Raw genomic sequence first — 12,285 nt, 5'->3', positions numbered from 1 at the left:
GTGTGTGTGTGTGTGTGTGTGTGTGTGTGTGTGTGTGTGTGTGTATCTTCTCTAGCACTGCATCCTCTACCAACATAGAGGTCTCACAGACACATAGCACACAACCCTAGCTGACACTGTGTGTGTGTGTGTCTCTGTGTGTGTGTGTGTGTGTGTGTGTGTGTGTGTGTGTGTGTGTGTGTGTGTGTGTGTGTGTGTGTGTGTGTGTACACCTGTGTGTGTTTCTTTCTCTGGAGGTAGGAGTCAGTCTTGACCAAGCATCACAAAGCCCAGCCACGTGACTTTGACTCAGCCTGCCTGGGGCACACGCAGAATGCCACCGCAGATGCCCTCAATTTGGGTCCGTTGCTAGGCATCTCCTTCTGGCTCACCGCTCTCCACGGCCACGTTACACGGAACACGACGCACAAACCACACCGCTCGAAAAAATGAAAATGATGATGCACCAGTGCACCGCTGTGGTTATATAAAAGACTTATAAATGCGTATTATGGGTTAATTTTCTCTCCCCCTCTCACACAAACACACACACACACACACACACATGTACGTACACACACACACACACACGCACGTACACACACACACACACTAACCTTCTCTGACGATACCAAGATGGCTATTGAGTTACCGTGCCTCAAATAAGCCTCCTCATCAATTATACAAAAGCCTGCACCTCAACTGGCCATGGCAATAGCAGGGAATCAATAGGAACTGTGACTGTTATTCTGCAGTGCTCCCTGGACACACTGACCTGGAAGCAATATTTTATCTGAGCCAATAATGAGAGCAGCGCATGTGTTCTAGAACCATCTGTGCGGAAACCTTAGTTCTAATGTCATCTGGTCTAGAACCATCTGTTTTGGAAACCTTAGCTCAAATGCAATCTGGTCTAGATCTATCTGTGTGGAAATCTTAGCAATGCTCTACAGTGATCTTGTCTAGAAACATTAGACAGTAGACTGTATGGAAACAGCAGTGTTTCACTGTGATGTGGTCTATACATGTGCGGGAATTATAGTGATGTTCCACTGTAATGTGCTCTAGAACCGTCTATGTGGATGTTTGTGTGAGCGGCTACAGGGCTCCATGGAGCAGCTGATGAGGAGACGGGCGTAAATGAGCACAGGGACTCAGTTTGGTAGCGTCTGTGCAGACAGATGGTCCTGATCGCCCTTAGCCACGGGAGGCGTCACGAGGCAGGACTCTTCACCTCCACAGAGGAGACGCACACAGAGCAGAGAGCTAGCTCTGCCATCAGGACAGGACAGAGAGACGCACACAGAGCAGAGAGCTAGCTCTGCCATCAGGACAGGACAGAGAGACGCACACAGAGCAGAGAGCTAGCTCTGCCATCAGGACAGGACAGAGAGACGCACACAGAGCAGAGAGCTAGCACTGCCATCAGGACAGGACAGAGAGACGCACACAGAGCAGAGAGCTAGCACTGCCATCAGGACAGGACAGAGAGACGCACATAGAGCAGAGAGCTAGCACTACCATCAGGAAAGGATAGAGAGACGCATACAGAGCAGAGAGCTAGCACTGCCATCAGGACAGGACAGAGAGACGCACACAGAGCAGAGAGCTAGCACTGCCATCAGGACAGGACAGAGAGACGCACACAGAGCAGAGAGCTAGCACTGCCATCAGGAAAGGATAGAGAGACGCATACAGAGCAGAGAGCTAGCACTGCCATCAGGACAGGACAGAGAGAAGCACACAGAGCAGAGAGTAAGCACTGCCATCAGGAAAGGACAGAGAGACGCACACAGAGCAGAGAGTAAGCACTGCCATCAGGAAAGGACAGAGAGACGCACACAGAGCAGAGAGTAAGCACTGCCATCAGGAAAGGACAGAGAGACGCACACAGAGCAGAGAGTAAGCACTGCCATCAGGAAAGGACAGAGAGACGCACATAGAGGTCGCTCCATAGTCTTCATCTCCACAGAAGAAAGGCCCAGCACAGCACAGCACAGCACAGCACAGCACAGCACAGCACAGCACAGCACAGCACAGCACAGCACAGCACAGCACAGCACAGCACAGCACAGCACAGCATCACCACTCCAGGACAGAGACAGGCCAAAGCTGAAGAGGTCTTTCTCTGTCTAGTGCTAGTCCTGTCGATTGATGTTCTCTGTCTGGTTTTTGGCCATTATGTTTAGGAAATCCAAGGGAGTAGCCTTAATGCTGTGTGAGAGGTAAAGAGGAGATAGGTCATTACAGTACTGTAAAACCCTGCATGCTACAAGTCTACCCTGTCTTCATTAAGTTTCTTTTAAAACCATGTGTGCTACAAGTCTACCCTGTCATTATTAAGTTTCTTTAAAAACCATGTGTGCTACAAGTCTACCCTGTCTTCATTAAGTTTCTTTTAAAACCATGTGTGCTACAAGTCTACCCTTTCATTATTAAGTTTCTTTAAAAACCATGTGTGCTACAAGTCTACCCTGTCTTCATTAAGTTTTCTTTAAAAACCATGTGTGCTACACGTCTACCCTGTCTTCATTAAGTTTCTTTAAAAACCATGTGTGCTACAAGTCTGCCCTGTCTTCATTAAGTTTCTTTAAAAACCATGTGTGCTACAAGTCTACCCTGTCTTCATTAAGTTTCTTTAAAAACCATGTGTGCTACAAGTCTACCCTGTCTTCATTAAGTTTCTTTAAAAAACATGTGTGCTACAAGTCTGCCCTGTCTTCATTAAGTTTCTTTAAAAACCATGTGTGCTACAAGTCTACCCTGTCTTCATTAAGTTTCTTTAAAAACCATGTGTGCTACAAGTCTGCCCTGTCTTCATTAAGTTTCTTTAAAACCATGTGTGCTACAAGTCTACCCTGTCTTCATTAAGTTTCTTTAAAAAACATGTGTGCTACAAGTCTGCCCTGTCTTCATTAAGTTTCTTAAAAAACCATGTGTGCTACAAGTCTACCCTGTCTTCATTAAGTTTCTTTAAAAAACATGTGTGCTACAAGTCTGCCCTGTCATTATTAAGTTTCTTTAAAAACCATGTGTGCTACAAGTCTACCCTGTCTTCATTAAGTTTCTTTAAAAACCATGTGTGCTACAAGTCTACCCTGTCTTCATTAAGTTTCTTTAAAAAACATGTGTGCTACAAGTCTGCCCTGTCTTCATTAAGTTTCTTAAAAAAACATGTGTGCTACAAGTCTACCCTGTCTTCATTAAGTTTCTTTAAAAAACATGTGTGCTACAAGTCTGCCCTGTCATTATTAAGTTTCTTTAAAAACCATGTGTGCTACAAGTCTACCCTGTCTTCATTAAGTTTCTTAAAAAAACATGTGTGCTACAAGTCTACCCTGTCTTCATTAAGTTTCTTTAAAAACCATGTGTGCTACAAGTCTGCCCTGTCTTCATTAAGTTTCTTTAAAAACCATGTGTGCTACAAGTCTACCCTGTCTTCATTAAGTTTCTTTAAAAACCATGTGTGCTACAAGTCTGCCCTGTCTTCATTAAGTTTCTTAAAAAACCATGTGTGCTACAAGTCTGCCCTGTCTTCATTAAGTTTCTTTTAAAACCATGTGTGCTACAAGTCTGCCCTGTCTTCATTAAGTTTCTTTAAAAACCATGTGTGCTACAAGTCTACCCTGTCTTCATTAAGTTTCTTTAAAAAACATGTGTGCTACAAGTCTGCCCTGTCATTATTAAGTTTCTTTAAAAACCATGTGTGCTACAAGTCTACCCTGTCTTCATTACGTTTCTTTAAAAAACATGTGTGCTACAAGTCTGCCCTGTCTTCATTAAGTTTCTTTAAAAACCATGTGTGCTACAAGTCTGCCCTGTCTTCATTAAGTTTCTTAAAAAACCATGTGTGCTACAAGTCTACCCTGTCTTCATTAAGTTTCTTTAAAAAACATGTGTGCTACAAGTCTGCCCTGTCATTATTAAGTTTCTTTAAAAACCATGTGTGCTACAAGTCTACCCTGTCTTCATTAAGTTTCTTTAAAAACCATGTGTGCTACAAGTCTACCCTGTCTTCATTAAGTTTCTTTAAAAAACATGTGTGCAACAAGTCTGCCCTGTCTTCATTAAGTTTCTTAAAAAACCATGTGTGCTACAAGTCTACCCTGTCTTCATTAAGTTTCTTTAAAAAACATGTGTGCTACAAGTCTGCCCTGTCATTATTAAGTTTCTTTAAAAACCATGTGTGCTACAAGTCTACCCTGTCTTCATTAAGTTTCTTAAAAAAACATGTGTGCTACAAGTCTACCCTGTCTTCATTAAGTTTCTTTAAAAACCATGTGTGCTACAAGTCTGCCCTGTCTTCATTAAGTTTCTTTAAAAACCATGTGTGCTACAAGTCTACCCTGTCTTCATTAAGTTTCTTTAAAAACCATGTGTGCTACAAGTCTGCCCTGTCTTCATTAAGTTTCTTAAAAAACCATGTGTGCTACAAGTCTACCCTGTCATTATTAAGTTTCTTTAAAAACCATGTGTGCTACAAGTCTACCCTGTCTTCATTAAGTTTCTTAAAAAACCATGTGTGCTACAAGTCTACCCTGTCTTCATTAAGTTTCTTTAAAAACCATGTGTGCTACAAGTCTACCCTGTCTTCATTAAGTTTCTTAAAAAACCATGTGTGCTATAAGTCTACCCTGTCTTCATTAAGTTTCTTTAAAAACCATGTGTGCTACAAGTCTGCCCTGTCTTCATTAAGTTTCTTTTAAAACCATGTGTGCTACAAGTCTGCCCTGTCTTCATTAAGTTTCTTTAAAAACCATGTGTGCTACAAGTCTACCCTGTCTTCATTAAGTTTCTTTAAAAACCATGTGTGCTACAAGTCTGCCCTGTCTTCATTAAGTTTCTTTAAAAACCATGTGTGCTACAAGTCTACCCTGACATTATTAAGTTTCTTTAAAAACCATGTGTGCTACAAGTCTACCCTGACATTATTAAGTTTCTTTAAAAACCATGTGTGCTACAAGTCTACCCTGTCTTCATTAAGTTTCTTTAAAAACCATGTGTGCTACAAGTCTACCCTGTCTTCATTAAGTTTCTTTAAAAACCATGTGTGCTACAAGTCTACCCTGTCATTATGAATTGCTTTTTGGAGACTGCGAAAAATGTGATGTCCCTTTCAGTTGCTTTACTGTCGGTTGATGCTATGAGGAAGTTATTGTGCCTGACATAGAGTCGAAGAGTCCCCCCCACACCAGTCCTCCCCACACTAGGCCGTTAGTGGAATCAGTTGGTTCATGATGGTCCTCTTCCTAGTGCCACAGCAAGGCTTTACACCCACAACCCTGGGATAGCCAACAACACCCAAGCATCTCACTCTAGCAGTGCACGTCCACATGAGCCAGACAACATGGTTGATTCAAGCATTAGCAATCATAGCATAAACCAGTCACAGCACTGAACCAGTGACCGTGTCCTACATCTGTCGCATGGGTCAGACAACACAGGGTTGAGGGCAAGCTGAAGGGCTCAGACAGCACAGGGTTGAGGGCTAGCTGAAGGCGTCAGACAGCACAGGCGAAGTTAGCCTTGAAAGCTGGCCACTCTGGACAGTACAGGGTTCACGGCTCGCTTGAAGCGTCTTGAGGCGATGGGCTCTCAGCACGTCCAGTTTCTGGTTTAATGGGTCAATAAATGCCTGTGGAGGGGCTGGGGAGGGGGCTGCAAAGGCGGCATGATCAGACGCTAACGCATGGATGGGGTTAAAACGGCCGTGATAAGGGGCAGTGACACGGAAGAGGTTAGCAAAGCTAATTAGTGCAGTCACTCCTCCTCTTAAAACAGGAGGGGTCTCTGACGTGTATGGGTGGGGGCGGGGGGGGCGGTGGGGGGTGAAAGAACACTATGCATGCCAACACAGACTCAAATACACACACACACTCAAGCACACACACACACACACACACACACACAGCCGATCACAAATAAACACACACAAAGAAATATTGTGGAGGCAGAGAGGGACATTAGCGCTCTTCATGAAATAACAAAAGATGGATGATCCATTCACTTGCACTGGCTATACACACAATGAAAGGAGAGGCCATTTCCCCAAAGTCCCTTTCTCTCTCGTTATACAGAGCGCTTTACTCCAGCTCTTTCCCCTGAGTCGCTCTCTCTCGTTATACAGAGTGCCTTACTCCAGCTCCAGCTGCTCCAGCTGGAGACAATCCTTTGTGATGGAAAGCCAACATCCTTCCCAAGGCTTTGTCCCTTCACATGTAAATGGGAACAGATGAACTATAGATATGCACCACACCACAGACACATCACAAACATACCATAGACAGTCACATCACAAACCCACCATAGACACATCACAAGGATACATCACAAACACACCACAGACACACCACACACACACACATACACATCACAAACACACCACACACATCACAAACACACCACTTCTTTCCATCTCCTGTCATATTCATGATGACACAAGAGTGACAGGTGGGACAGGACTTGGGTGATTAACCAAAAACCGATATCCTAAGTCACTAGCATTTAGTGGGTAGGCTAGTGCTAGCCTAAATGCTCAAGGAGAATAACATCAACCTTGAGCTTTTGAGTGATATTGTTATTCAGGGCAATGTACACTACAGATCATACCTTTTCATACTAGAACCAGATTTGTCATCAATGATTTAACAGGTTACCACAACTGAGAGATTTAAGTGCAACATTATTGCAGAAGGTCAAATACAGGACAAAGCTAGACACCAGAAGGACAGGCCTAGTACTGAAAACAGACCCTTGGGAACCAACAATAGGAGAGATCTTAAAATCCATAACCCATCATACCAGACCCTGCAGTTTTAGAAGGCCATCATCTGATATTCAAGGACAACATGTGGCAGCCCTATGATAATCAACATGAAAATGATTGTGTGCGTGAGTGTGTGTGTGACTGCGTGTGTGACTGCGTGTGTGTCTGCGTGAGTGACTGCATGGGTGACTGCGTGTGTGTGTGTGACTGTGTGCGTGTGACTGTGTGCGTGTGACTGTGTGTGTGTGACTGTGTGTGTCTGTGTGTGTGTATGACTGTGTGTGTGACTGTGTGTGTGACTGTGTGTGTGTATGACTGTGTGTGTGACTGTGTGTGTGTGTCTCTGCTGTTCTCTCCCAGCAGGGAGGCCCCGAGGCACACACAGCCTCCCCATGTGGGACTCCTCTGACTGGAGCCCTCATGGGGACAATGTCCCCGTTGTGGAGAAGGTTGAGGGCCCTTAGCGCTCCCTCTCCAGGGCACATCAACTCCCCACGGCTGCACAGAGACAAAGCCCCGCATTCTCCCAGTGGCCCCTGCTACTGCTGCTACTGCTGCTAGCTGCTGGCACTGCCGCTGCAATGAGCACACTGCTCACTGCTCACCCCACCACTGAACACCACCCCAGCCATGCGCTCAAGCAACACAGGCTCCAAAACCCATAACAAACACTGACGACTAGCCTATTAGGATTAGCAACTGTGTGTGTGTGTGTGTGTGTGTGTATGTGTGTGTGTGTGTGTGTGAGTATGTGTGTGAGAGAGGGAATAAGAAAAAGAGGGGAAACCATAACAAACACTGACGACTAGCCTATTAGGAGCAAACGTGTGTGTGTGTGTGTGTGTGTGTGTGTGTGTGTGTGTGTGTGTGTGAATGGGAGGGAGAGAATAAAAATGGATGGAGGGGGTTGTTGCTGATCATAACTAATCCTCTGCCCATTACTTAATGATTTCAAGTTAGTAATGTACCAGATTTACTGTCAGTGTTAACCTATTTTTGTGTGAGAGAGACAGAGACAGAGAGAAAGAGCATGAGAGAGAGAAAGAGCATGAGAGAGAGAGATAGAGAGCATGAGAGATGGTAACTAATCTCAAATTACTGTGTGTGTGTGTGTGTGTGTGTGTGTGTGTGTGTGTGTGTGTGTGTGTGTGTGTGCATATGTGAACGTGTGCGTTCATTATAGTTTATAGCTGTAGTGGCTCTCTCTAACACCCTGTTTTAAGAAGCAATCATCTCTTAGTGCCATTAAATGCCCACCACCCAGGGAGCAGAGCTACCCGCAGCAAACACCGGTAAAGAGGCAGACCACCAGAGACAGAGAGAGAGAGAGAGAGGTACAGCTGACTACCAGCTGAACAAACACTCCTCAATGGCTACATCAGTATCACACACACAGGCACACACTAACCCAATCATCACAAAAGCGAACCTGACTGTACTCTACAGGTATCGTCATCAGAAAGTCACACACACAAACACACACACACACACACACACACAGCTTTTTCCAGTAACCATTACACAGGGATTACAATAGCCACACCACCACACACACAACAGAGAACAAAAACCCTTATCATTGCACACAAACACTGTACAATGGCCTCACCATCACACACACACACACACACACACACACACACACACACACACACACACACAGAGATTGATGGCCTCACCCCAAACAATCACAATGCACAAGGCTCCCATGCTGCTACAAGTGAGAAGACTGTGCAGGCCCAGCGACAGGAGCACAAAAGAAGCTCTCAGGCACAGCTCTGTATGTTATAGCCTAGCACAAAACACATTAGACCCACACACTGCAATGGGAACCAATGTCAGGAAGGGAAAGAGGGACAGAGACAGAGAAAGAGAAAGAGAGAGAGAGAGAGAGAGAGAGAGAGAGAGGGATAGGTATGGAATGTGTCTGTGTGTGTGTGTGTGTGTGTGTGTGTGTGTGTGTGTGTGTGTGTGTGTGTGTGTGTGTGTGTGTGTGTGTGTGTGTGTGTGTGTGTGTGTGTGTGAGAGAGGGGGGAGGGGGCTGGTGGGAGTCGTCTTCACTAACACTTCTCCCTTATCAGATGAGATAATGCTTTACGCGAGCAGGAGCACACCTGAAAAGCAACCCGTGTACCACGTGACCTCTACACGCTTGTGAGAACCTCACAGTGGCAGAGCCAAGGTCACCCTTCCTGTAAGAGAACGCCAAGAGGGAAGGAAAAGGGACTCTGTTTATTTTGGGGGCGGATAACATGGCGTCTCTCTATCTGGTGTGGAGCACGCGTGTCTGTAAACAGAGCCGCTGAGCAGTGCTGAAGGGGCAGTTCTGGGTAGCTTTCCCATGTGCTCTGAAGGGCTAGCACTCTGAGCTGGATAACAGCTGAGGCCTGAACGGAACCGGCCCTGACCTGGTGCCAGATGGGGGCCAAACCCCTGCCAAAACTGGGCCAAAACTGGGCCAGAACAGGGCTGGAGTTGGATGATATCTGTAGCATTGAAGTGATGTGAAGGAGGGGCACCCGCCAGCACTACCTGAGAGTTTCTGAAGTCATATTAAGCATCCATGGCCATAATAAACACCAGAGGAGAGAAGAGAAGAGGAGAGAGGAAGGAGTGGAGAAAAGTGGAGAGGAGGAGAAAGGGAGAGAGGACAGCAGAGGACAGGAAAAGAGAAGGAGAAGGAGGAAAAGGGGTTAAGGATACAGAGGGAGGATGAGCGAATGACATGGGGCGAGAAGAGGGAAATAGAATGGGTAGAGAAGAAGGTGGAGAAAGACACTGAGGAGAAGTGAATGAAAGAGAGAGAGAAGAGGGTGGAGAGTAAGGAACGAGAAGCTACGCCACAAGAGGAAGATAGTGGAACAAAGAGAGGGGAGGACATCCAAAAACAGAAGAGAGGAGAAGGTAGTTGTCCCGAAAGTCCCAAAATTCTCCCTGACCCTCTTGCGCGATCAGAAGCAGGTTGTGTTTAATTAGGCTACTGCCGCCCGGGATCCCCTGGGGGTGAACACACTTAGCTGGAGCATCTGTGCCGCTGATTAACCCACCAAAACCACACTAGTACAGTAAGTAGCATCATCATGAGCGCTAATCATGTCAGCTCGCCCTGCAGGGCGTGTCATGCAAGAATAATCCTCTCCATGCAATTAAGCCCACAACGTCGGCAGCCTTACAGACTGGAGAATCTCTGGAATCACTCTAAGAATCCACACACTGATCCAGAGCTGATCTTCTAAGTAAGCTAATCCCAAGGAGGTTTAGGGAGTAGCACACGGAAATGTCCGCTAGTGATTTAGTTGATTAATCAAATAACAGTTTACAGGTTGCAGACATACAGTATTAGCTTAAAGGTAGGATTCTGCCCAGGCTGTAAATAGGGAGCGTGTGCTGACAGTGTGTTCAGCTGCAGCTCTCTCTCTCTCTCTCTCCCCCTCTGTCTCTCTCTCGATCTCTATCTCCTTCTGCCAGTGGTAGAGTCATGTTACACCAGGCAGGCAGTCTCTACTGACTCTGGCTACCATATGCCATTAAAGCCAATCAAAGCCACTATCTCTGTCTGTGATTCTCCGGGAGAGAGGAATCACTCTCAGGGATCACTCTCCTGTGTTTTACACGTAGACAAATGTTGGGTGTGGTGGAAGATATGAGGACAGAAAATCTATTTTTCCTCTCAACCCAGATTTAAGACTTCTCCTGAGCCAGCAGGGAACACTGCTCCTCTGGTTATAAGTGCTTTAGGCACAGGTGCACTACACACACACACCAAACAAGTCAAGGCCAGCATGTTCCACCAGTAAAGCAAGCAGAGCGCACTAGGCTCATAAAAATGTGTCAGTTTATAAATGCATTACGCAAAGGTTGGTAGTCTGTCAGTGTGCTACTGTAAAACAAAAGAGATTTAACCATTAAAGTGACAGATGTTCACGACTACATCTTATAGTGCAGATGGAGACAATATCCCTGCTGGTAAATATGTGGTTGTACTCTACCCACTGAACAAAAAATGAACTGTTATCTGGTCTCTCAACAAGAAAAAAAGTAATTTTACCTTAGACAGAAGAACCGTCCATCATGTATTCACAACACACTGCACCGAGAGAATGCCCCGATTCCTGGCTTCACTCGACTCCTGAAAAGTGTTGAGCTGCAGTCATTCTTTTTTGTTGTGTTTTGGTAGCAGTGTAACAATTCTTCTTACATGACTTGGGTATTATCTTATAAATATGTAGTCTAAGGTGCATTGAATCCGACAACAACGCTTCAGATGTTCCCAGACTAGGTACAATGGGAAACGAATAAGGAACTACAGCGAGCAGAGACGAGTATCCTGAGCGTGACGTTATGGGATCTTGCTAGGTAACGCTGCCCCCTTCCCATATATTATCACGTTAGCAAATGATTCCTTAAGACAGCAGCATTAGCTAGTAGTTAATTGCCAAATGATTATGAGATAAATTACCAATGTGATATATATGTTTACCGTAATACATTTGTATTTCCTAACTGTGGTAAGACCACATTAAACGTTAACATAGCACCGGCTAGCTAACAGTCCTGCCACGGTTGTCAACACATGTAAACATATAAGCCGGCATCCACCTTTACAGACAACCACTATTTACATAGGGTTACTGTCCCATTGGATTTACCTTATAGCAGGAACTTGTTGATAAATCCTTTCCTCCGTTGGTTTAGCCGGCTACAAAGGCAGCAAGTACGGGTTCGTACGTCACGTAGATAGCTAGCTAACAGTCTTGATGTTTTTATTAAAAGGGAAATGAGTAGTCCTCTACGTAGGCCACTTCATTCATTCATTCTTTCTAGATCACTGTAGTGTGCTCCATATATGTCCTGTAACGTTAGGTCCGACTACCACAACCGCTTTGAGCAGTTCTCGGTTGGGAGGTGTCCGTCAGTCGGTCTATTCCCTGCCGCTTGTGCTCCACTTTTTTTTTCTATGAACTACACGCCAGCACAGCTGACGCTGACGTAGTCAAGAACTCACACAACGGGACACAGCGCCTCCGTTGCTGTACCCACGGACTTCAATTTTGCACCAAAGATTTTTTTTTTTTTTTTTTTTTAATGGTTAGGTCAACAGAAACTTATCAATCGGTACAAGCTAACTTGCATCGTGACAAAAGGGTCTCTGAACTATCGGAGTTAAAGCTACTTCAACGCCTAGCGGCCTCGATGGCTACGGCCGAACACCACCCGTGGGATTATCCCTTACCTACCCCACTCGTGCTATATTGCTTAATTATTAAATACTCCAGTGGATTAACTAGAGCTCATTTAATTTATCGGGCATTATCTGAATTAATCTAATTTGATACAGACTTCTCTAAACATTCTTCAAAGAAGAACAGCAAATCATGACATTTCAAAGACTGCAATCTTTCTGACTATAAAACAAAATGCCAAGAATTACTTAAAATTCACTCAAAACATATGCAAAAAAAAACTAAATGTAACATCTAACATTATCTTAATCCTAAAACTAAATAGATGTATCCTGGACCTGTAAAAGCCATACACAA

General features: G+C 44.9%; 1 protein-coding gene across 1 annotated transcript in view; it reads right to left on the bottom strand.

The window, feature by feature from the left end:
* The window catches only part of ccser2b (coiled-coil serine-rich protein 2b), a 76,071-nt gene extending 64,390 nt beyond the window's left edge, over positions 1–11,681 (bottom strand). Inside the window, exons 1-2 of the mRNA XM_080840713.1 lie at positions 11,395–11,681; positions 10,794–10,874 (exon numbers count right to left, since the gene is read on the bottom strand). The gene's annotated coding sequence lies outside the window, so the exon portion shown is untranslated. The remainder of the gene's footprint in view (positions 1–10,793; positions 10,875–11,394) is intronic.
* Between the last annotated feature and the right edge of the window lie 604 nt (positions 11,682–12,285).

Source organism: Sprattus sprattus (genome assembly GCF_963457725.1).
Source record: "Sprattus sprattus genome assembly, chromosome: 6".
Lineage (NCBI taxonomy): Eukaryota > Metazoa > Chordata > Actinopteri > Clupeiformes > Clupeidae > Sprattus > Sprattus sprattus.
Note: the sequence above shows the minus strand (reverse complement) of the source record. Positions and strands in the feature narration are given on the sequence as shown.